General features: G+C 39.4%; 4 pseudogenes; all 4 read right to left on the reverse strand.

Moving 5' to 3' along the window:
- Nucleotides 1-1806: 1806 nt before the first annotated feature.
- On the reverse strand, nucleotides 1807-2692 carry LOC149221642 (uncharacterized; annotated as a pseudogene).
- Nucleotides 2693-5466: 2774 nt separating this feature from the next.
- On the reverse strand, nucleotides 5467-5745 carry LOC149221643 (TATA-box-binding protein pseudogene; annotated as a pseudogene).
- A 265-nt stretch (nucleotides 5746-6010) lies between these two features.
- On the reverse strand, nucleotides 6011-9994 carry LOC149221644 (uncharacterized; annotated as a pseudogene).
- A 340-nt stretch (nucleotides 9995-10334) lies between these two features.
- Nucleotides 10335-26733, reverse strand: part of LOC149221645 (uncharacterized) — a 36214-nt pseudogene continuing 19815 nt past the window's right edge.

A 26733-nucleotide genomic window follows, 5' to 3' on the forward strand; every position in this document is an offset into this window, starting at 1 on the left:
AACATCAAACCACTTAGCCTCGTAGCTAGCCCTACGAGGACAGGAGAGGGCTCTCTCAAGTCTATCTCAGCAAAAAGTTTTCTAAAAGGGGCTAAGATGACTTCAAAAGAAACTGATTTTAGGCTAGTAAATTGATAAAAGGGGGTTTTTAATAAAATGATGGGGTTTTTCTGGGCTGCATGGGCAAAGTAACAGTTTGAATAGAGAAATGTAATAAAAAACATAGATTATCCCTTGAGGCAAGGTAGGTAAGAAAGTTTAACATCAAATTGAGATTAAATGGAATGGCAAGACCGTTGAGGAGCTGACAAGGGCATAGAAGATGAATCCTTGTCAAACAGAAGAAAACATTAAATATGAACAAATTTAAAGGCAGAGCATATAAATTATGAATTCTACCTTAACACTTCATTTGTTCAAATAGAAACGATCATGAAATGACATGAACACATAACAGGCTACATATGAGACATAGGAAAAGACAAATGTTAAATTTCATACCACAGGAATCTCAGGGGTCAGAGTTGCATTTTTTAATTAAAATCTCTGTCAATCAGTTGTACAATGAAGCTCTGCTCTCTCTCCTCCACCAGCGCTCAGAACTCTCTTCCCCTCACTCTTACCAATGATTTTTTTTTAAATACAATAAATAAACTCTCCATAGGGGAAAACAAATCGACCCCAAAAACAGGGGCGCTGTTTCAACTAAAGCCATGAAGATAGAAAAGAATCCTCCATATGCTCTTAAAGATAGAAAAGACTTCCATTATTCCAGCGTGAAGACAGAAATAGGCAATCGAACCTTTGAATGCCACTTTGCAAGTGCTCTCAAATTTCTGGAGATACGCTTTGCCACTCTAGGGAAATTGCTAAAATATGGGTCAAACTGCCACATATGCTCTTTTAGATGAATCGAATGCCCACATATTGGAACGATTGCCACGTTACTGATATATTTAATTCATCTGCAGAGGGTTCATCATAAAACAACGACATATATATAAAAAAAGCAATGCGGCCATCAACTATTTGATGCGAATATACCGTTTTCCTGATGTTTTGAATTTCAATTATTACGCATAATCCAATTAAAAGTGCCTATAGGTAGTCCTAGCCCTCAGCAACTCTAGAAAAATAACTGGGGAAGAACAATTCAGATCCACATTGTACATTGTTTCAGCCCCTCATTAGGATTTTGCTTCCTTGATATCCAATATAAACATTTGTGCCATCTTCCCTGATGCAAATATCAGTGCTGTAGTTTTGGGCTCCCTTATTCTCATTATGACTGCTGCAAAACGCTTAGGATTGTAATCTGCATTTCGAGCTTGAAGAGCAATGGATTTCAAGTCCAATTTGCAATCCAAGTTTACAGTGGACACTATATTCTGGAGGGTGGGAACGATGCCTGAAGGATGCTTCTCGAGATCCACTGGCTGACTCCCTTCCAAGACCTGTTCGGCCATGCTCTTCACTACACAATCGATATCGAATGAAACAGAAAAGCTTTTATAATGCCCTCAGAAAATGAAATCTCGATCCTTTCTTATACTAAATCCTGAGGGAATCTCTTGAATCTGATTAGCTTTTGTATTTATAGGTGGTGTTTGAATTGAGTTGATTTGATTTGTCTCGGTTTTTATAGAGCATGTGGATTGTAAATCCTCAAAAGGGCGAGGAGAGAGCTGCTGCGGCAGAGGAGTCTCGAAGAAAATATATGAGATAAAGTACAACATTATCCTTCCGCAAAGACAAAAAAGCAATGAATCATAAAAATTGCAGGCTTCCATTTGATGTCAATGACAACTATGATGAAAAGGTCTTCATCTGTCCAAGAGTAGAAATGACTAAAGGGGCCTTGTCGGGAGATCTTTGTTTATAATTCTTAACTAAAGAGGCCGCTGCAAGAAAGTGTAACTCTGAGCCTTCTTTTTAATCTTTACCACGACCCTTCGTTATTTTATTGATGGCCGCTCCACACAAGCACACACCATACAGAGCTCGAGTATTTCTTCCCCCACTCAAGTCGATAGCCACAGCATATATATATATATATATATATATATATATATATATATATATTTTTTTTTTTTTTCCGGTTTAAAATTTTCAAGACCGCCAAGCATATGATAAGTGGAAGAATGGATTTGATGGTTGAGCAAGTATTAGCTTTTCAAAACAAAAAGCTGCCTGCTTACACATTTGAAGAGAAATGTATAAGTCTACAAGTTCCCTCCATGCTCTTCCAATGGTACTCTTCCAATAGGCCTGAGTAAACTTTGTCTGCTCGTGTCTAGGATCCTTTAGCCTCAAACCACATTCCTTCCAGCCTACCTACTCTGGTACTGTCTGGAAACTTCTTCAAAATAATTTGAATGTATTCCTTTGCAATTTCCAAATGCCCACAGTCCATAGCCGCAATGGATACTTGCTCATACAAAGTCCATACTTTATTTGCAATGGCAATGAAAGACCTGATGCCACCGCCACCTACAGGTCCATTGGTATAAAGAGATTCAAATTCCTGTGTAAAATGAACTGCATGATCCTTCTCAGTGTAAAACTCGGAAGCATCTACATCCATGCCAATAACAACCTTGCCAGTATAGCTTGCTTTCTCAATGGAAATCTTCAATAACTCGAGGCCTTCTTTATTCTCCTTGTGTTCATGCAGAACTTGCCTCAAAGACATATTACTCACAGAGTCACCACTAACAGGCACAAAATCACCTCGGATCACATTCCGTTGATCAATAAGACGCAGGGCATTCCCAGCGGTAACACAATCATTTGATTCAAAAGTTGTGACAATGAAGTTTGTTTGGGATTTCCAGTGAGACCTCTCCAAATAGCTTGTAACTTGCTTTGCCTCTGATTGTTGATGATGTTTTGTTTTCTTTTGTTTGTGCTTTTGCAGAGATAGGAGCTGAGGAAGCTGCTGCCTTTTGAAGAGCTGGAGAATATGATACATATTTTAAAAAACCACATTTAATGATTTCTTCTTCAAAACAGGGTTTTGAAGAAGAATCAGTCTCACACTGACATACAAGACGGAGTCTAACATCGGCTCCACTTGGGATGGCGGTTGCCGCTTCGTGGAGGTGCCAAGAACCGCAGAACTTTGGGAGAGCAGACAGTGCCTCCATCCATTGGGCAATGGAGTCCATTATTTCAACAAATCGACACAACTGTAGACTCAACTTATTAACTGGAAACTGACTGAATTGATTGAAAGACTGACTCGGCAAACTTCAAACTAAACTGTAAATGAAACTCAGAATGAAATGCTGCCCTTTGGCTGCTTATTTATTTACAAAATCTACCCTACTTTGCCGTAAAAAAAATAGATCAGTTAATACTGAAATGCCAGATTAACCATTCAAGTAAACCTAAGAATGATGCCGCTCGAGAATGCTTCCGCCAGGACATAGATGTAATTGTTGGCAGCTCTTCATGCACGTAATGAGCCTGGTCACGTACAAGACAGCCTGATCTATCAATCAAACTGAAAAACGTGTCCACGTATGTTGCCATTGGATCGTGGAAGCCAGACTCTGTTGGCTGCCCCAACTCTGCAATACATACTTCCAGCTACACACTGTCAATGTAAACATCTGTAGGCAATTCTATGATTTCTTGTTTCAATGGAGGAAGGATTTCCAAGAACATTTTAGGGTCTTGGAAATCATATGACTGGATCTGCTCATCTAAACATTGAATCTCCTTTTCGATTCTTTCAACAACTAACTCGCAAAATCTAGTTTTGAAACAAGGGAACTTTGTAGATTTCAACCAATGAAGCAAGGCACTAAAAAAATCTTCATCAATTTCAGAATCTGCTAACTCATTTCTTATTTCTTCTACAGCTTCACACAGGGCAGGGTTTGACACATACCCCACCATTGCATGAGTGAATCAACAAGCACTGGAATGTCTGGATCGAGTTGGAGTCGCCAGGTGAATGGTTCAGCCTGCATGTGTGTCTGACTGCTGTTCACCATCAACAATTAGATCTGAACTTGATACATGTACTGGGGTAATTAACAAGTTAAATGTCACATTTACAAGCTAGACCGGAGATTGACTGAAGCAGCGTTTATCTACTTTCGCTAATGCAAAGCAAAAGCGTTTCGAAGGCTACCTGGCATAACTTCAGGCTCCGTCTGTAGCTTATAAAACAAACACATCAACCCACAAAAAAGTTTTTTCTCCCCAGTATGGTCGCCAATATGTTAGCACTCGAATTTGGCCTCAGGCTGAAGAAGGCAAAAACCAAGGCAACATCAAACCACTTAGCCTCATAGCTAGCCCTACGAGGACAGGAGAGGGCTCTCTCTAGTCTATCTCAGCAAAAACTTTTCTAAAAGGGGCTAAGATGACTTCAAAAGAAACTGATTTTAGGTTAGTAAATTGATAAAAGGGGGGTTTTAGTAAAATTATGGGGTTTTTTTGGGCTGCATGGGCAAAGTAACAGCTTGAACAAAGAAATGTAATCAAAAACATAGATTATCCCCTGAGGCAAGGTAGGTAAGAAAGTTTAACATCAAATTGAGATTAAATGGAATGGCAAGACCGCTGAGGAGCTGACAAGGGCATAGAAGATGAATCCTTGTCAAACTGAAGAAAACATTAAATATGAACAAATTTAAAGGCAGAGCATATAAATTATGAATTCTACCTTAACAATTCATTTGTTCAAATAGAAACGATCATGAAATGACATGAACACATAATAGGCTACATATGAGACATAGGAAAAGACAAATGTTAAATTTCATACCACAGGAATCTCAGGGGTCGGAGTTGCATTTTTTAATTAAAATCTCTGTCAATCAGCTGTACAATGAAGCTCTGCTCTCTCTCCTCCACCAACGCTCAGAACTCTCTTCCCCTCACTCTTACTAATGATTTTTTTTAATACAATAAATAAACTCTGCATAGGGGAAAACAAATCGACCCCAAAAACAGGGGCGTTGTTTCAACTAAAGCCATGAAGATAGAAAAGAATCCTCCATCTGCTCTTAAAGATAGAAAAGCCTTCCATTATTCCAGCGTGAAGACAAAAATAGGCAATCGAACCTTTGAATGCCACTTTGCAAGTGCTCTCAAATTTCTGGAGATACGCTTTGCCACTCTAGGGAAATTGCTAAAATATGGGTCAAACTACCACATATGCTCTTTTAGATGAATCGAATGCCCACATATTGGAACGATTGCCACGTTACTGATATCTTTAATTCATCTGCAGACGGTTCTATCATAAAACAACGACATATATATAAAAAACTCAATGCGCCCATCAACTATCTGATGCGAATAGACCGTTTTCCTGATGTTTTGAATTTCAATTATTACGCATAATCCAATTAAAAGTGCCTATAGGTAGTCCTAGCCCTCAACAACTCTAGAAAATTAGTTGGGGGAAGAACAATTCAGATCCACATTGTACATTGTTTCAGCCCCTCATTAGGATTTTGCTTCCTTGATATCCAATATAAACATTTGTGCCATCTTCCCTGATGCAAATATCAGTGCTGTAGTTTTGGGCTCCCTTATTCTCATTATGACTGCTGCAAAACACTTGGGATTGTACTCTGCATTTTGAGCTTGAAGAGCAATGGTTTTCAAGTCCAATTTGCAATCCAAGTTTACAGTGGACACTATATTCTGGAGGGTGGGAACGATGCCTGAAGGATGCTTCTCGAGATCCACTGGCTGACTCCCTTCCAAGCCCTGTTCGGCCATGCTCTTCACTATACAATCGATATCGAATGAAACAAAAAAGCTTTTATAATGCCCTCAGAAAATGAAATCTCGATCCTTTCGTATACTAAATCCTGAGGGAATCTCTTGAATCTGATTAGCTTTTGTATTTATAGGTGGTGTTTGAATTGAGTTGATTTGATTTGTCCCGGTTTTTATAGAGCATGTGGATTGTAAATCCTCAAAAGGGCAAGGAGAGAGCTGCTGCGGCAGAGGAGTCTCGAAGAAAATATATGAGATAAAGTACAACATTATCCTTCCGCAAAGACAAAAAAGTAATGAATTATAAAAATTGCAGGCTTCCATTTGATGTCAATGACAACTATGATGAAAAGGCCTTCATCTGTTCAAGAGCAGAAATGACTAAAGGGGCCTTGTCGGGAGATCTTTGTTTATAATTCTTAACTAAAGAGGCCGCTGCAAGAAAGTGTAACTTTGAGCCTTCTTTTTCATCTTTACCACGGCCCTTCGTTATTTGATTGATGGCCGCTCCACACAAGCACACACCATACAGAGCTCGAGTATTTCTTCCCCCACTCAAGTCGATAGCCACAGCATAATATTTTTTTTTTTTTTTTTGCCGGTTTAAAATTTTCAAGACCGCCAAGCATATGATAAGTGAAAGAATGGATTTGATGGTTGAGAAAGTATTAGCTTTTCAAAACAAAAAGCTGCTTTCTTACACATTTGAAGAGAAATGTATAAGTCTACAAGTTCCCTCCATGCTCTTCCAATGGATGCTCTTCCAATAGGCCTAAGTAAACTTTGTCTGCTCGTGTCCAGAATCCTTTAGCCTCAAACCACATTCCTTCCAGCCTACCTACTCTGGTACTGTATGGGAACTTCTTCAAAAGAATTTGAATGTATTCCTTTGCAATTTCCAAATGCCCACAGTCCATAGCCGCAATGGATACTTGCTCATACAAAGTCCATACTTTATTTGCAATGGCAATGAAAGACCTGATGCCACTGCCACCTACAGGTCCATTGGTATAAAGAGATTCAAATTCCTGTGTAAAATGAACTGCATGATCCTTCTCAGTGTAAAACTCGGAAGCAGCTACATCCATGCCAATAACAACCTTGCCAGTATAGCCTGCTTTCTCAATGGCAATCTTCAATAACTCGAGGCCTTCTTTATTCTCCTTGTGTTCTTGCAGAGCTTGCCTCAAAGACATATTACTCACAGAGTCACCACTAACAGGCACAAAATCACCTCGGATCACATTCCGTTGATCAATAAGACGCAGGGCATTCCCAACGCTAACACAATCATTTGATTCAAAAGCTGTGACAATGAAGTTTGTTTGGGATTTCCAGTGAGACCTCTCCAAATAGCTTGTAACTTGCTTTGCCTCTGATTGCTGATGATGTTTTATTTTCTTTTGTTTGTGCTTTTGCAGAGATAGGAGCTGAGGAAGCTGCTGCCTTTTGAAGAGCTGGAGAATATGATACATATTTTAAAAAACCACATTTAATGATTTCTTCTTCAAAACAGGGTTTTGAAGAAGAATCAATCTCACACTGACATACAAGACGGAGTCTAACATCGGCTACACTTGGGATGGCGGCTGCCGCTTCGTGGAGGTGCCAAGAACCGCAGAACTTTGGGAGAGTAGACAGTGCCTCCATCCATTGGGAAATGGAGTCCATTATTTCAACAAATAGACACAACCGCAGACTCAACTTATTAACTGGAAACTGACTGAATTGATTGAAAGACTGACTCGACAAACTTCAAACTAAACTGTAAATGAAACTCAGAATGAAATGCTGCCCTTTGGCTGCTTATTTATTTACAAAATCTACCCTACTTTGCTGTAAAAACAATAGATCAGTTAATACTGAAATTCCAGATTAACCATTCAAGTAAACCTAAGAATGATGCCGCTCGAGAATGCTTCCGCCAGGACACAGATGTAATTGCTGGCAGCTCTTCATGCACGTAATGAGCCTGGTCACGTACAAGACAGCCTGATCTATCAATCAAACTGAAAAACGTGTCCATGTATGTTGCCATTGGATCGTGGAAGCCAGACTCTGTTGGCTGCCCCAACTCTGCAATACATACTTCCAGCTGCACACTGTCAATGTAAACATCTATAGGCAATTCTATGATTTCTTATTTCAATGGAGGAAGGATTTCCAAGAACTTTTTAGGGTCTTGGAAATCATATGACTGGATCTACTCATCTAAACATTGAATCTCCTTTTCAATTCTTTCAAAAACTAAATCGCAAAATCTAGTTTTGAAACAAGGGAACTTTGTAGATTTCAACCAATGAAGCAAGGCACTAAAAAAATCTTCATCAATTTCAGAATCTGCTAACTCATTTCTTATTTCTTCTACAGCTTCACACAGGGCAGGGTTTGACACATACCCCACCATTGCATGAGTGAATCAACAAGCACTGGAATGTCTGGATCGAGTTGGAGTCGCCAGGTGAATGGTTCAGCCTGCATATGTGTCTGACTGCTGTCCACCATCAACAATCAAATCTGAACTTGATACATGTACTGGGGTAATTAACAAGTTAAATGTCATGTTTACAAGCTAGACCAGAGATTGACTGAAGCAACGTTTATCTACTTTCGCTAATGCAAAGCAAAAGCGTTTCGAAGGCTACCTGGCATAACTTCAGGCTCCATCTGTAGCTTATAAAAAAACACATCAACCCACAAACAAGTTTTTTCTCCCCAGTATGGTCGCCAATATGTTAGCACTCGAATCTGGCCTCAGGCTGAAGAAGGCAAAATCCAAGGCAACATCAAACCACTTAGCCTCGTAGCTAGCCCTACGAGGACAGGAGAGGGCTCTCTCCAGTCTATCTCAGCAAAAACTTTTCTAAAAGGGGCTAAGATGACTTCAAAAGAAACTGATTTTAGGATAGTAAATTGATAAAAGGGGGTTTTTAATAAAATGATGGGGTTTTTCTGGGCTACATGGGCAAAGTAACAGCTTGAATAGAGAAATGTAATCAAAAACATAGATTATCCCCTGAGGCAAGGTAGGTAAGAAAGTTTAACATCAAATTGAGATTAAATGGAATGGCAAGACCGCTGAGGAGCTGACAAGGGCATAGAAGATGAATCCTTGTCAAATAGAAGAAACATTAAATATGAACAAATTTAAAGGCAGAGCATATAAGTTATGAATTCTACCTTAACACTTCATTTGTTCAAATAGAAACGATCATGAAATGACATGAACACATAACAGGCTACATATGAGACATAAGAAAAGACAAATGTTAAATTTCATACCACAGGAATCTCAGGGGTCAGAGCTGCATTTTTTAATTAAAATCTCTGTCAATCAGCTGTACAATGAAGCTCTGCTCTCTCTCCTCCACCAGTGCCCAGAACTCTCTTCCCCTCACTCTTACCAATGATTTTTTTTTAAATACAATAAATAAACTCTGCATAGGGGAAAAAAAATCGACCCCAAAAATAGGGGCACTGTTTCAACTAAAGCCATGAAGATAGAAAAGAATCCTCCATCTGCTCTTAAAGATAGAAAAGCCTTCCATTATTCCAGCGTGAAGACAGAAACAGGCAATCGAACCTTTGAATGCCACTTTGCAAGTGCTCTCAAATTTCTGGAGATACGCTTTGCCACTCTATGGAAATTTCTAAAATATGGGTCAAACTGCCACATATGCTCTTTTAGATGAATCGAATGCCCACATATTGGAACGATTGCCACTTTACTGATATCTTTAATTCATCTGCAAAGGGTTCTATCATAAAACAACGAAATATATATAAAAAAATCAATGCGGCCATCAACTATCTGATGCGAATATACTGTTTTCCTGATGTTTTGAATTTCAATTATTACGCATAATCCAATTAAAAGTGCCTATAGGCAGTCCTAGCCCTCAACAACTCTAGAAAAATAGCTGGGGGAAGAACAATTCAGATCCACATTGTACATTGTTTCAGCCCCTCATTAGGATTTTGCTTCCTTGATATCCAATATAAACATTTGTGCCATCTTCCCTGATGCAAATATCAGTGTTGTAGTTTTGGGCTCCCTTATTCTCATTATGACTGCTGCAAAACGCTTGGGATTGTACTCTGCATTTCCAGCTTGAAGAGCAATGGCTTTCAAGTCCAATTTGCAATCCAAGTTTACAGTGGACACTATATTCTGGAGGGTGGGAATGATGCCTGAAGGATTATTCTCGAGATCCACTGGCTGACTCCCTTCCAAGACCTGTTCGGCCATGCTCTTCACTACACAATCGATATCGAATGAAACATAAAAGCTTTTATAATGCCCCCGGAAAATGAAATCTCGATCCTTTCGTATACTAAATCCTGAGGGAATCTCTTGAATCTGATTAGCTTTTGTATTTATAGGTGGTGTTTGAATTGAGTTGATTTGATTTGTCCCGGTTTTTATAGAGCACGTGGATTGTAAATCCTCAAAAGGGCGAGGAGAGAGTTGCTGCAGCAGAGGAGTCTCGAAGAAAATATATGAGATAAAGTACAACATTATCCTTCCGCAAAGACAAAAAAGTAATGAATTATAAAAATTGTAGGCTTCCATTTGATGTCAATGACAACTATGATGAAAAGGCCTTCATCTGTTCAAGAGCAGAAATGACTAGAGGGGCCCTGTCGGGAGATCTTTGTTTATAATTCTTAACTAAAGAGGCCGCTGCAAGAAAGTGTAACTCTGAGCCTTCTTTTTCATCTTTATCACGACCCTTCGTTATTTGATTGATGGCCACTCCACACAAGCACACACCATACAAAGCTCGAATATTTCTTCCCCCACTCAAGTCGATAGCCACAGCATAATATTTTTTTTTTTTTTTTGCCGGTTTAAAATTTTCAAGACCGCCAAGCATATGATAAGTGAAAGAATGGATTTGATGGTTGAGCAAGTATTAGCTTTTCAAAACAAAAAGCTGCCTGCTTACACATTTGAAGAGAAATGTATAAGTCTACAAGTTCCCTCCATGCTCTTCCAATGGATGCTCTTCCAATAGGCCTGAGTAAACTTTGTCTGCTCGTGTCCAGGATCCTTTAGCCTCAAACCACATTCCTTCCAGCCTGCCTACTCTGGTACTATCTGGAAACTTCTTCAAAAGAATTTGAATGTATTCCTTTGCAATTTCCAGATGCCCACAGTCCATAGCCGCAATGGATACTTGCTCATACAGAGTCCATACTTTATTTGCAATGGAAGTGAAAGACCTGATGCCACCGCCACCTACAGGTCCATTGGTATAAAGATTCAAATTCCTGTGTAAAATGAACTGCATGATCCTTCTCAGTGTAAAACTCGGAAGCAGCTACATCCATGCCAATAACAACCTTGCCAGTATAGCCTTCTTTCTCAATGGAAATCTTCAATAACTCGAGGCCTTCTTTATTCTCCTTGTGTTCTTGCAGAACTTGCCTCAAAGACATATTACTCACAGAGTCACCACTAACAGGCACAAAATCACCTCCGATCACATTCCGTTGATGAATAAGATGCAGGGCATTCCCAACGCTAACACAATCATTTGATTCAATAGTTGTGACAATGAAGTTTGTTTGGGATTTCCAGTGAGACCTCTCCAAATAGCTTGTAACTTGCTTTGCCTCTGATTGCTGATGATGTTTTGTTTTCTTTTGTTTGTGCTTTTGCAGAGATAGGAGCTGAGGAAGCTGCTGCCTTTTGAAGAGCTGGAGAATTTGATACATATTTTAAAAAACCACATTTAATGATTTCTTCTTCAAAATAGGGTTTTGAAGAAGAATCAATCTCACACTGACATACAAGACAGAGTCTAACACATTACACAAATGATCAACTCTTGGATGATACAAATGACTAAACCTCCCTTCTATATATGGGAGTCTAAGGGGTTACAATATAATCAAGTCGACATAATAGTAATAACATAAGGGCACAACAATAAAAATAATGGGTTTCTATGGGGCACCCTAATAACAATCTGGGGACAATAGGGGCATGATAATATCAATAAGGGATACAATGACAATAATAATGGGGGAATTGCTAGTATTATAGGGACCTAACATGCCCCTCTGCTTCCGAAAAGTGTTTTCCTCAATGCTTGAGTAGTTTTGGATGCTTCTGTATAAAATTATCATCCTCCCATGTGGAATCTTCAGCAGATAAGTTCTTCCACTTGATGAGATACTCCGAAATTGATCGATTTCATAGCTGTCAAGTTCTTGTTTCTGTGACTGCTTTGGTTCCAATATGATTTTTCCTTCCTCATCAAGTTTTGGCAATATTGTTTGAATTGGGAGCTTGTCACCTATAACCTTCTTTAAACATGAAACATGGAAAACTGGGTGCACTCGGGAAGCTGCAGGAAGCTCCAATTTGTATGCCATAGTACCAATCTTTTGCAACACCTTGTACGAACCATAATACATTGGTGATAATTTATTATCCTTCTTAGATTGCTTAAGGGAAATTTGTTTATATGTTTGTAGCCGTAGGAATACCCAGTCACCTATATCAAAAATTCTTTCGTTGCGATGTTGATCTGCCTGTTGTTTCATTTTATTCTACGCCAACGTGAGGTTATCCTTTAAGAGTTGGAGAAATTGTTGTTGATGCTTGATGTGATGTTCCACTGCTTGAACCTTAGAATTTTCTCTTAAATATGATGTGATGGATGGTGGATGATATCCATAAAGTGCCATAAATGGGGTCATTTTTGTTGTAGTATGGAAGGAAGTGTTATACTACCATTCAGCTAGAGGCAACCATTTGACCCACTGTGTCTGTTTATCAGATACAAAGCAAGAAAGATATCCTTCCAAACATTTGTTTACTATCTCAATTTTCCCATTATAATGAGGATGATAAGATGAGCTATGAGCTAACTGAGTACCGAGACAAGAAAATAATTCTGTCCAAAAATTTCTAGTGAAAATGGGATCTCTGTTGCTTACAATAATCTTTGGGTTTCCATGTAGCTTTTGAATTGTTTCCATAAATGCAGTAGAAAATATATTGGCTTTAAATGGATGCAATAATGCACAAAAGTGTGCATACTTGGTAAGTCTCTCAACTACCACCATGATGACACTCTCTCCTACGGACTTGGGTAACCTTGCGATAAAATCCATTGAAACCTCCTCCCAACATTGGCTTGGAAGTGATAAAGGTTGTAATAGACCTGGGGTATTAATTGTTTTAACTTTATTTTGTTGGCAAACCAAACATTCCACCACAAAATTTTGAATATCCGATTTAAGGCCATCCCAAAATACTTCCTTCTTAACCCTGTGGTAAGTTTTTAAAAATCCTGAGTGCCCTCCTAAGGGAGAAGTGTGAAATTCCATAAGAATCTTTTGTTTGAGTTGGGAATTCTTACATAGGTATAAGCGATCTTTGTACTATAACGAATCATTTTTCGAGCTAAATGTATCAAATGTACTGGGATCTTGTTGTAGCTTTTGAATGAGTGCCCACACTTCTTTGTCATTTTTCCATTCATCCCTTGCTTTGTTTATCCAATCTGGTTGGATAATAGAAATGGCACACAACAATGCTTCAATATCCCCATCCTTTCTTGAGAGTGCATCTGCCATAGCATTTTGCTTCCCTTTTTTGTAGATGATTTCAAAGTCATAACCCAACATCTTTGTTACCCATTTTTTTTGCTCTTCAGAGGATAATCTTTGTTCTAAAAATCATTTAAGACTATCATGATCCATTTTTACCTTGAAATATCTTCCCATTAGGCAGGGTCGCCATTTCTTAAGTGCATGTAGTATTGCCAACATTTACTTCTCATAAATAGCTTTTTGTAAATACTTTCCTTTGATTGGATGAATTTTGAAAGCAATGGGTCTTTCATCTTGCATTAAAACAACACCAATTCCATTTCCTAAAGCATCACATTCCAAAATAAAGGTTTTTGTGAAGTCCGGTGTAGCTAAGACTGGTGCTTGGCACATTGTCTCTTTAAGATGTTTGAAGGCCTTTGTTACTTCTGGAGTCCATGAAAATGAATCTTTCTTCAATAATGTTGTTAGAGGTGCTACTATTCTCCCATAATTCTTAACAAAATTGCGATAATACCCCGTCAACCCGAGAAATCCTCGCAGATGCTTTATGGATGTGGGGATTTCCCTTCCTTAATGGCTTTAATTTTGCTAGGGTCTACCTTAAAACCTTCATGAGATATAATATGACCTAGATATTCCACCTCTTGTACTACAAAAAAACATTTGGAGCCTTTTGCATATAATTGTTTCTCCTCCAATAGTTTGAGCACCCTGTCAACATGTTCAACATGATCCTTCCAAGACTTGCTGTAGATTAGTATATCATCAAAAATTACTAACACAAATTTTCTAAGGAAGGGTTTGAAAATCAAATTCATCAAACCTTGAAATGTAGAAGGTGCATTGGTAGTGCCAAAAGGCATGACCAAAGATTCATAATGACCCTCATGAGTTCTAAATGCTATTTTCAGAATGTCTTCAGTCTTCATTCTGATTTGATGATATCCTGAACGAAGCTCCAACTAAATTGATCCATGCAATTCATCCAATAATTCATCAATGTCAGGAATGGGAAATTTATCTTTAATACTAAGCTTGTTGAGCTCCCTATAATCTGGACACATGCACCATGATCCATCCTTCTTGCGCACCAGTACTACTAGAGCAGAGAAAGAACTTTGACTAGGTCGAATTATACCAACCTCTAGCATTTCTGCAACCATACATTCAATTTCACTCTTTTGAGCATAGGGACATCTGTATGGCTTGATGTTTGGAGGAACACTTCCTGGAATCAAATGAATAGCATGACTGATGAGCCCCAAAAATGGATGATTATTTGGGCTCATTCAACCTCCTAATTTGACTTAGTCCACCATTCTCATTTGTTTATTACATGCTTTTGATTATTTTTATGTTAATAGAGTGAATTTGGTTAGTCATTATGCCAACAAGTCTAATGGGTGCTTTGTGTAGCCTTTTTGGTCAACTTGGAGACAAAATTGAAGGTCTTAATGAGCACTTGGCAGCCAAACTCGTGGGAGAACAAGCTAGAGGATTTGTAGGAAGGTGTCCCCCTCATTTATGGGCCCTTACCTCGAATTCTCCACCATCAGCTCGGAGTTCAAAGGCCACCAAATCAATGAGCACAAGGGCAGCCAAGCAAGTCATGTAGGACTGCTGTTAACTACAAGTCTTGGGCAGCCAAGTCCCTAAATTTTAGGAGGACTGTTGGGTCCTCAAATTGTATAAATAAGAAGGCTTAGGGCCTCATTTGGGGTTAGCTAGTTGGTAGTCATTTTTGGGATTAGCTAGTTAGTCAATTTGGTTAGCTAGTTAGCCAGTAGATAGTAGCTAGTAGTTAGTCATTTCATAGCTTTGTTGCAGTCATTTTGTAATTCGATTTTTATGCAATAGACTAGCTTTGCTTTCAGCTCATGTTCAAGTTCTTCTTGTGGTTAGTTTTGATGTAACTCTTCATTTCTTGATCAATAAAGATGAATCCAGCTTTGCACCAGCTCTAAATCTCTCTTAGGAGGCTACAGCTCTTGGGGTTGGGCCCATCTCAAGCGCCCAATACCTCCTTTGATTATCTTTATGTGTCTTTGCTGCATTCTTAGAATAAAATTTGCTATTTAGATCTAAATCTTGTTTTGTTATTTAGTTTGTTTTTTTGATGAGTAAAATAGATTTTCATGCTCAGATTTATTTGATAGGTTGTTGACAGAAAAAGCTTCAAGAAAAGGGCCAACAAACGTCTGTGGTTTCACCTCTCCCTTAGTGGGATCAGGAGCTGTGACTAGGATGACTTTGCTGCCCACAAAAACACTGACTTTGCTTTACCATGCAATCATTAGTGTTTGGTTTTCATTTGCAGAAGTTGGTTACATGTTCAGAGCTGTGAATGCTTCATTTCATAGTTAATATACATGGTCTCCTTGCAAATAAAGTTGCTGTCCATTCTTATTACTGTTCGCTAGATCATATTAGGGTAGCATAACTAGATCTTTGTTTTTTTGCATGTCTTTGTTTGTTCAGTTTGGAAAACCACTTGCAGAGTACCTATTACCCTTCCTTACCTGCACATACTCCATCCAACCTACCTGCTCCATCCTCTACTTAGAACCCTTGCTTCACGTTTGCCATTGGCTCCCAAAACCCTAATTTTTGTGAAACATTGCTTCACTCTCCCTTGAACAAATCCAATCGCTCCTTAGCCTCATCCACCGAGCCTTAGACCTCTTCACATCCCTATTTCACCTCCATACTCATCCCTCCATCTTTTTCCCTCCATCCATGCTCCAAACTCCCATTTCGAAACATCCTGTAGAAGACTTACAGAACTTCCTGTAGAAACCCCTGCAGACTTCCTGTAGAAGTTCATAAACACGGTTGCATGTCATCCAAACTTTGTGAAACTCTCAGAGAGAATTTCAGGTATCCCTTAGACCCTCTCTGTACCATCCCAACCTTTCCCAAAGCATTTCATCCCTTGATCCATCCCTGCACAGTGGAAAACTAGTTAAAAGCACATGCATGACAATTCTTATAACTTAATCAAAAATACAAAAAGATGTTTTCTTCAGATAGTGATAACTTAGACACATGCATTTTACCTTCCTAGAAGTAATGACATCTCTTCTCGTAGTTTGCATTCTCATTTGTGCATCAGTAGGACTAGTTGGTAGAATTAGGGTTTGCTAGGGTTTGTATTTCTTTTTGGCTTTCAGTTTCTTTCCACAATTAGATTAGCTTCCTTTGAGTTAGCTTTCGTCCATCAGTTAAAAAGCTTCTTCTAAGAGCTCATAGAAGTTGGCTTGAGCCCCTAGCGGACTTGTGCCAGCTGACCAAGTGACATCTGCGGCAAGAGCTAGTACATGTGCATACAGCACCGTCGCTTCCAAGTTTGTTACGAACTACCGGGTTGATAAAATTAAATAAGGGAGTTCCGGGAGTTGTAGCATTATTGCTACAATACTGGGGCCCACCATCTTTTTGGCGCCGTTGCCGGGGAAGCGGCAGAGTATTGGTGATTGTTGCTATTCTTCTATTTTCTACTACAACCTTCTGCTAAGTAGTTTATTTCATTTCCATTATGCAATTTCATTTATGCAAAAGTAGATTAGCATTTCTTGCTTTCATAGATTAGCATTTCAATTCCGCAATTTCATTTCTGCAAGCATAGATTAGCATTTCAATTCCGCAATTTCATTTCTGCAAGCATAGATTAGCATTTCAATTCTGCAAGCGTAGACTAGCATTTCCATTCGTGCAATTTCATTTGAGCAAAATAGATTAGTCCTTTCCTGCTTTCATTTCAATTCCGCATTTTCATTTTAGCAAGATAGTTAGTTGCAGTTCAATCTATTTCAATTTTGTAGGTAGAAGTAGAAAAAAGAAAAAAATCAACCAAAAAGATTTCATTTCATGCCTTGTAGGAGTAGAGATAAGTTAGAAAAATGATTGCACAACCCCCCACTGCTTCACACAGCCAACGTTATCTCTTCTTCGATGGCTGTGATTAAAGAACCCCTGGGTGGACATCAAGGCATATTTAAAGAACCTCTAGGGGAGAAGAAGAAGAAAACATTCCTCTGGAGCAAATGGCTACAAGCAGAAATGTTGGGAGCAACATCTTGTCCAAAGATGAATTTCAAAATCAGATCAAAGATTTCAAGAGTGATATGAGGCAGTTTCTTGCCATGCAACTGGATACCTTGCTGATCCAAAAGAAGCAAGAAGAAGCCAAGAGGGCTTTGGTCATCTTTTGTCCTAGGTGCGTTAAAAAGCATCCTAGGAACAAATGTCCAATGCACTCCCTAGAAGTGTGTTTTGTATGTGAAGAATACCATCCTACAGATCAGTGCCCTTCCTTGCCCAGAATCAAAGCTGCATATCAAAGAGCCAAGGGAGCCACTGAATCACTCTATTATATGAACCAAAGGAGGCCACAGGGACCTAGATCTTACCAGCAGGAACTGCAAGGGATACCCGAGACCTATTATTACCCTTATCAAGCCACTTTCATGCCTTCTTGGGATCCCCCTGCTCATCCTTCCTGGTCTACACCTCCTCCTTGGTCATATCCTCCTTGTTCCTTCACAGATCCATATTATACCCAACCAGTTGCTCATTCATTTCACTCTTATGCTCAGCCACAGCCTCAGTGGAATGCACCTTATCAAGAGTGGAGGCCCCAGTACAACTCTCATCCCGCTCATTTTCCTCCACCACCTGCTCATCCACAACCATCACCTCCTCCTCCACCAAGGCAACCCCAAATGCCTACCCAACCACAATGCCATCCATCTCCATCTCAATTTCACACCTCCACCCAACTACCCGTACCATTTCCAAAACCACACAATGGAGCATCTCAACCCCATTGCAAATCTGAGGCACAACATATCCAAACAACTCCTCTTGAGACCAATGATCTTCGCCAAAGCTCAGGAAGAGTGTTGCAAAGCAAAGATTATATTGACAACATTGAAGGACCAAAAGCAAAAGAAGATTCCAAAGAGGAGATCAAAGAACCATGGGCTGCACTTGATGAAGAGAAGAGATCAGAATCAGAGATCGAGAGAGTTCCCTCATGGTTACCATCAAACCTTCCATGTACTCAAGAGAAAGATCAGCAAAAAGAGGAAGATGAGAAGTTCATGTTAGAAGGTGACATGAAGAATGATCCAGATCAGCAAAAGAACCAAGGATATCAAAGCTATATTGAGACATGGTTCCAGACAGTCACTAAGTTGCAGCAGTACTCTCTTCCTTAGCTATGTTTTGTACTTTCAAAGTCAGATCATTTTGTCTCTGAAATTTGGATAGTTGTCAAAGCATGCATTCCGAGCCTTCACATCATCTTGTCTCTAATCTCGATGTGCACATGGCTCCATTGGAAGTATTCTTATACTTGAAAATGATTTTGTTTTTCAAGTAGGGTAGGGTAGAAAAACGAAAAAAAGAAAAAAAGGAAAAAAGTAAAGAAATGAAAAAAATGAAAATAAGAGGAAAATAGAAATCTAAGGTGAAAACCTCCTCGGAGGCGCCTTAGATTGGCTCATTGATTGAAAACCTCCATGAGGCGGTCAATGGGTTGAAAAAAAAAGAGAAAAGAGAATAAGATCTCTGGGTGAAAACCTCCCTTGAAGGCGCCCAGGGCAGGCAATTAGGGTGAAAACCTCCATGAGGCGCCCTAGTTGTTTTTCAAAAAAAAAAGAGAAAAAAGAAAAGAAAAATAAAGCTAATCTCCATTGAATAATTTCATGTTGCAGCAGTGACATTGCAGGTTGCAAGAAGGATTTTTCATGACAGGAGGAGCACTCAAATCAAGGTTAAAGGAATTTTTCTTGTGCCTTCTACAGGAAGCTCTGTATTTCTACAGGAAACATCCTGTAGAACCTTTGGACGAACCAAATCCAATTTCAAAAGTGAATCTAACGGTGGGAATATGTTGATTAGGCCTACAAGCACTTGTGTGTCCATCCCTTGCCTTTCTCCATCATTTTTTCCACCGCCTTGTGCTTCTCATTGTGCTTCTACAGGAACTTCCTGTAGAAATTGTGGGAAACTAGACATGGATCTCAAAAAGTGGTTTGGCAAGCATGGTAGCTTCCTCAAAGGTTCAGAAGTCCTCCTGCAATCTTCCAACTCCTCCTCCATCATATCCATACCTGCATCACAGCCAAAATTCATTTTGTCATACCATGCAACCAAAATGCAAAGTGCCTTGAAGCAAAAACACATAGAGCAGAATTTGTTTATGCCATAACTTGAAAACCATGCATCCATTTGACAAACCGTTTTATGGGGAATTGTACAAGGTTGATGAAAACATGCCTGAGCAGTTTCATGCAATTCTGGTGCACGGTTTCCAAGAAATCAACCTCCATCACCGTCAGCCATTTTTGCATTTTCTCCATAACCGTGCATCCGTTTCAAAACCTGTTTCATGGGGAGATGCACATGGGTGATAGTAGCCTACCCAAGCAGTTTCAACTGATTCCGATGCACGGTTTCCGAGAAATCGAGCTCTGAAATCTTCCGCAATTTTCCATTTTTCTCGAAATCCGTGCATCCATTGATCACGATTTTGCTATGGGAGATGCATAGTGATGGTAGGAACATGCTCACCGAGTTTCAGATCAATCCGATCTACCGTTTGGGAGAAATGGCAAAAAGAAGTTCTGGTTTTGTGACCATGCAGCAGCAACAGCTTGAACGGGCAGAGTTGAACGTGGATACGATTGTATGCAGCTCAGATCCGGCCAGAGGACACCTGCACAAGGAAAATAAATCCAAAAATCATTAGCCAAGCCTCATTCAATCAAAGAATCAGAGCATGCAACAGCAAGGAGCTTCACAAGCAGCCGTTTGGCTTCAGGTACATGACAAAACCTATTCCTCTATTGCATGAATCTAATTCAAGAACTGTATGAACGAATGGAGTGATGGAATTAAGCCACGAATTTACGAAGGTTCACTTGATGTCCAGTTCTCTAGCAAGTCACGCAGCATGCATGGCTCAGCCATGCACGTGAAAGTCAAAAAACGGCCAGTATGGGCAGTCTAACTCCAGTGCAACTGAATCGATGAGATTTCAAGCAGAGAACAAGTAGTGATCACTGCAGTTCATGATTGCAAAACAGTCGCATAAGCCAGCACACGTATGTGCCACCTCACTCCAAAAATCACGCAGAAATCTGAGCGCTCAGCTGTTAGTCAACTCGCACTTGCATCATGCTCACTCAAAGTATACATCCTCTGCTTCCACAATCGGCTTAATCTATCGACCTCCGCTGAGTTTCCTACCTATTTTCGAATTTCTCTAGTGCATCGGGCTCACCCAAAGGCATGATCACGTTATACAGGAAACGAAGGAAGTCGTCTACAGGAAACGCATAGAACAGCTCTGCAGAATGGAAACCTGAGATTTCTGTCAAAATTCAAGCTTGAAATGAGGTAGGCTTGGGGAAATCTATCTGCACATGACTTATTTGAATGATTAAAAACACATCAGTGGATTGAAAAAGAGTCAAGTTTGAAATTATGCATGCACATTTTCCCTGAGTTCTACACAGTTCTCTGTTTCCTTCTCTGCACTCAAAGTTTGTTGCCTTCTTTCTCAAATTCCACTGTAAAGAAAATATATGCAACCATAGAAACCAGCCTGTGTGAAAAGAAATGAATTTGCATATCTGCCTACTCTCTGAAAAGAACCTGTGTTATTTATCCATTGTTCTGTCAAAAAAAAATTTGTTTTTTCAAAAAGCAGAGAGTCAATTTCGGGATAAAAGCAGTTTAAAACAAAGGGAAATATTGCAAGGTAATCTCGTAAGGAGAAGCACATGGGAAATTCCTTATTTGGTTTTAGAAAAAGCTAACAATTCAGCTATCCCTCTGTTTTCAGTTCTACCTGCTTCCTCACCTGAGTATTTTATTTAGAAAAAAACACTCAACACCACATGGAGGACAAGCTAAAGGAATTAAGAGAACAATTGGCCATGGTGAGACACATTGGAAGCATTAAAAAATCCCAGCTACAAGAGGAAAATGCACTGCTGAAAAAACAGTCAGAGCAACATGAAGGCATAGAGGTTTCTACAGGAAGTGAAGGGAAAGAACAACAAAAAGAGAAATCCCCTGAAATGTTGGCAAGGGAGGCAGCAGCTGCGCATGCTGCACTAAGCACATCTACAAAACAAAAAGGAAAAAAGAAAAAGGCAGGCATCCATGTATTTTAAGGCTAGGAAAAGCATAAAAATTCAAACAAGCAGAATAGGAGGAGCAGTGGAAGGACATGGAAAAGAAACACAAGACAGACCACCACAGAAGGAACAAGAAGAATGAGTGAAATGCCAAGCTGCTGAGGCCAAAACTGTGGGAGGAATGAAGGCACAAACACCAAGGGAGAAATGGTTTCAAACACGGGCAGAGAGGACTAAAAATGTCAAAACAAGTAGGAACACGCCCAAGGCAACCACAACACAGTCAAGGAGAAGGCACCCTCAGCTAAGCAGGCCAAAACAGTGAAGACTGTTTCTACAGGAAGACAGAAAACAGCCACTACAGGACTTTCTACAGGAAGTTTGGAAAAAGGGCAGCAAAAGGAGAAATCGGTCGAGATTTTAGCTAAGGAGGCAGCACCTGTGTTGGCCACCCTAAGCACATCCATCCCCTCTATGAACACTCATTCTTTTCAGGGTTCGGACACAATTTAGTCATGGTTCAACTTTCTACAGGAAGTTCTATATTTTTACCAGAAACATCCTGTAGAAGCCTTTGGGTAGGCTAGAATCCATTATGGAGAGGGATTTGAAGCCTGAAGACTTTTGGGGAGACATGCAACCACTCTTTTCTTCCATCCTCCACTGGTTTCATCTCCTTTCGCCACCATTGCTGCCATCAGATCGAATATGCTTGCACACTCATACCAAGGCTGAGAATTCACTAGGAAAAGGAACAGGCAGTGGGAAGAAGCAAAGAAGCATGGTTTCATGAAAGAAAAGAGGACATCACTTCAGAAGTTTTGGCATGACAAGGAGGCCACCAGGGCCATCAAAGATGAGGAGAGAGATTGGTTGCTCAGAGGATGAGCAACACTTTCAGTAGGGGGTGATGATGAGGCCCAAAAATGGATGATTATTTGGGCTCATTCAACCTCCTAAATTGACTTAGTCCACCATTCTCATTTGTTTATTGCATGTTTTTGATTATTTTTATGTTAATAGAGTGAATTTGGTTAGTCATTATGCCAACAAGTCTAATGGGTGCTTTGTGTAGCCTTTTTGGTCAACTTGGAGACAAAATTGAAGGTCTTAATGAGCACTTGGCAGCCAAATTCGTGGGAGAACAAGCTAGAGGATTTGTAGGAAGGTGTCCCCCTCATTTATGGGCCCTTACCTCGAATTCTCCACCATCAGCTCGGAGTTCAAAGGCCACCAAATCAATGAGCACAAGGGCAGCCAAGCAAGTCAAGTAGGACTGCTGTTAACTACAAGTCTTGGGCAGCCAAGTCCCTAAATTTTAGGAGGACTGTTGGGTCCTCAAATTGTATAAATAAGAAGGCTTAGGGCCTCATTTGGGGTTAGCTAGTTGGTAGTCATTTTTGGGATTAGCTAGTTAGTCAATTTGGTTAGCTAGTTAGCTAGTAGATAGTAGCTAGTAGTTAGTCATTTCATAGCTTTGTTGCAGTCATTTTGTAATTCGATTTTTATGCAATAGACTAGCTTTGCTTTCAGCTCATGTTCAAGTTCTTCTTGTGGACAGTTTTGATGTAACTCTTCATTTCTTGATCAATAAAGATGAATCTAGCTTTGCACCAGCTCTAAATCTCTCTTAGGAGGCTACAACTCTTGGGGTTGGGCCCATCTCAAGCGCCCAATACCTCCTTTGATTATCTTTATGTGTCTTTGCTGCATTCTTAGAATAAAATTTTCATCTAAATCTTGTTTTGTTATTTAGTTTGTTTTTTTGATGAGTAAAATAGATTTTCATGCTCAGATTTATTTGATAGGTTGTTAACAGAAAAAGCTTCAAGAAAAGGGCCAACAAACGTCTGTGGTTTCACCTCTCCCTTAGTGGGATCAGGAGCTATGACTAGGATGACTTTGCTGCCCACAAAAACACTGACTTTGCTTTACCATGCAATCATTAGTGTTTGGTTTTCATTTGCAGAAGTTGGTTACATGTTCAGAGCTGTGAATGCTTCATTTCATAGTTAATATACATGGTCTCCTTGCAAATAAAGTTGCTGTCCATTCTTATTACTGTTCGCTAGATCATATTAGGGTAGCATAACTAGATCTTTGTTTTTTTGCATGTCTTTGTTTGTTCAGTTTGGAAAACCACTTGCAGAGTACCTATTACCCTTCCTTACCTGCACATACTCCATCCAACCTACCTGCTCCATCCTCTACTTAGAACCCTTGCTTCACGTTTGCCATTCGCTCCCAAAACCCTAATTTTTGTGCAACATTGCTTCACTCTCCCTTGAACAAATCCAATCGCTCCTTAGCCTCATCCACCGAGCCTTAGACCTCTTCACATCCCTATTTCACCTCCATAATCATTCCTCCATCTTTTTCCCTCCATCCATGCTCCAAAATCCCATTTCGAAACATCCTGTAGAAGACTTACAGAACTTCCTGTAGAAACCCCTGCAGACTTCCTGTAGAAGTTCATAAACACGGTTGCATGTCATCCAAACTTTGTGAAACTCTCAGAGAGAATGTCAGGTATCCCTTAGACCCTCTCTGTACCATCCCAACCTTTCCCAAAGCATTTCATCCCTTGATCCATCCCTGCACAGTGGAAAACTAGTTAAAAGCACATGCATGACAATTCTTATAACTTAATCAAAAATACAAAAAGATGTTTTCTTCAGATAGTGATAACTTAGACACATGCATTTTACCTTCCTAGAAGTAATGGCATCTCTTCTCGTAGTTTGCATTCTCATTTGTGCATCAGTAGGACTAGTTGGTAGAATTAGGGTTTGCTAGGGTTTGCTAGGGTTTGTATTTCTTTTTGGCTTTCAGTTTCTTTCCGCAAGTAGATTAGCTTCCTTTGAGTTAGCTTTCGTCCACCAGTTAAAAAGCTTCTTCTAAGAGCTCATAGAAGTTGGCTTGAGCCCCTAGCGGACTTGTGCCAGCTGACCAAGTGACAGCTGCGACAAGAGCTAGTACTTGTGCATACAACACCGTCGCTTCCAAGTTTGTTACGAACTACCGGGTTGATAAAATTAAAGAAGGGAGTTCCGGGAGTTGTAGCATTATTGCTACAATACCAGGGCCCACCAATGACCATGATCACGAATACGTGGAGGCCTTTGGGAGTCTCAAATAACTTGGAATGATTGTCCAAGACTTTTTGGAGATTTGGAGAAATAGATGATTTCAATGTGGGAACCTCTAGCGAACATAATTGTGCAATTACGCCTCATTGTTCCTTCTTTAGAAGCTTTGTCATACCATTAGAGCTGATTATATTTCCTAGTTTCTCTGCAATACCCCTTAATTCAACTTCCTTTCCTTCCGCACAAAATTTCATGAAAAGTTCTTGAAAATTAAAAGCTATTGTACCCAAGGATTGTAGCCATTTGACTCCTAGTACAACATCAACACCATCCATTGGAATGGAAAACATTGGGATATTCAATACATATTCTCCCGTAGATAGCTTGATATTATGGCACTTTCCAGAGCAATTTATGGTTCCTCCACTTGCAACCATCATTTGACACTCTGGTGCTAGATATAGGAAGCAATTCAATTCCTTGGCTATCTTACAATGAATAAAATTATGGGTACTTCTCGAATCAATCAACACTATTACCTTTTTCATCTTGATATGTCCTTCTATCTTGATAGTTTGAAGAGTGGTAATTCCAGACAATGCATTACAAGATATGGTCAGATTCATTTCTTCTTTATCTAGGGTTTGTTCCTGGAGTATATCCTCTTCTTTTGACATTTCTTGTTCCTTTTCTTCCTCCTATTCACAATCTATATAGAATAATTTGTTCTTAGCACACTTATGACCTTTAGTGTATTTTCTATCACAACTGTAACAAAGCCCTTTTGCTCTTTTTTCTTCCAATTGTTGTGGTGTCAACCTTGTAGGTTATGGAAGGATATGGGCAACAACACTTCCATCTTTATAGTTGTGAGTGGTAGGCTTCCTGGTTGCCATAATTTTTCTGTCAATTTTTCTTGCTAACCTGAATGCCTTCTCTAATGAATTAGGTTCCCAAATGCGAACCTCATGTTGGATATTATCCTTTAAAGTTCCTATGAACACATCAACCCTATGCTCCTCTGGAATATCTTTTATCCTTATGTTCAATTTTTGGAAGTCCTAAATGTTCTCCATCATTGAACCCTTTTGCTTGAGATTTATCAATTGGCTAAAAAAGGTGTTGCTTTTTGTATCCTTATAATGTGATATCATTTCTTCCATAAAATTTCCCAAGTGACAATTTGTTTATGAGAGCAAAGCCATCGATACCATAAAAATTGATTTGGTTCCAAATATAAAGTTGCAATACGTATCTTTTATGTGCTTTTCACATTATGGAGATTGAAAATTTGCTCCATCTGTAGTATCCATGTTCCGGCATCCTTGCCATCAAACTTCCTCATATCGATTTTTGGAACATGGTGGGTCTTCAATCCAACATTAGAGTCTATGAAATCATGATTAACATTTATTTTGTTCTCATCATGAGTTTCCTTTAATAGCTTTTCACCATTAGTAACCATTTCTTGTAGCAACTTATTCAAATTTATCTTCAATTCTTCCATCTTAGCGTCCATGCCATTCATTTTAGTGTCCATGTCATTTATCTTAGCTTCCACACCATCCATCTTAACTTGCATTCCATTCATATTAGCTTCCATGCCATCCATATTAGCTTCCATGCCATCCATCCTAACTTGCATGCCATTCATATTAGCTTCCATGCCATTCATCTTGGCTTCAGTTACCTTTTGTGAGAGTGACATTTTTTGTACTTGGTCTTGTAATTTTGATATATCATGTTGCATTTCTTCTTCTTCTTCACGAGTCATGCTAGAGATTTCAGGTTTCTTACTAGGTGTTTCCATTTTCTTTCTTCGGGGCATCAATAAATGCTAATAATTCTTCACTAGTCCGTTTGAATTCCTTCAAACTATTTTTTCAAACCAATCTTATGCAAAATTTAAAAACAACTACACACCTTTTTTTCACTTTGTAAGAGCTTGATATTGAATTTGTTGTATCTCTGTAACTGTAGATCTCGAATATCTGAAATCTCATCTTGCAGTAGCCCATTGAGTCCTCTTTCTAACCCCACAAGTATGATCAAGATTGGATTCTAAAAGGAAGAGTTATGCCAAATCTCCCATAGTGACTTGATTATAGACTAGTTCAGTAGAGAGAACTTGTATGAAGTGCCACGTGTCACTGTTTCAACCTTAGTACCTGAAATGG

This window comes from Pinus tabuliformis, chromosome Q (genome assembly GCF_031772625.1).
Source record: "Pinus tabuliformis cultivar Carrire ecotype Pingquan chromosome Q, CPIR1, whole genome shotgun sequence".
NCBI classification, from domain to species: domain Eukaryota; kingdom Viridiplantae; phylum Streptophyta; class Pinopsida; order Pinales; family Pinaceae; genus Pinus; species Pinus tabuliformis.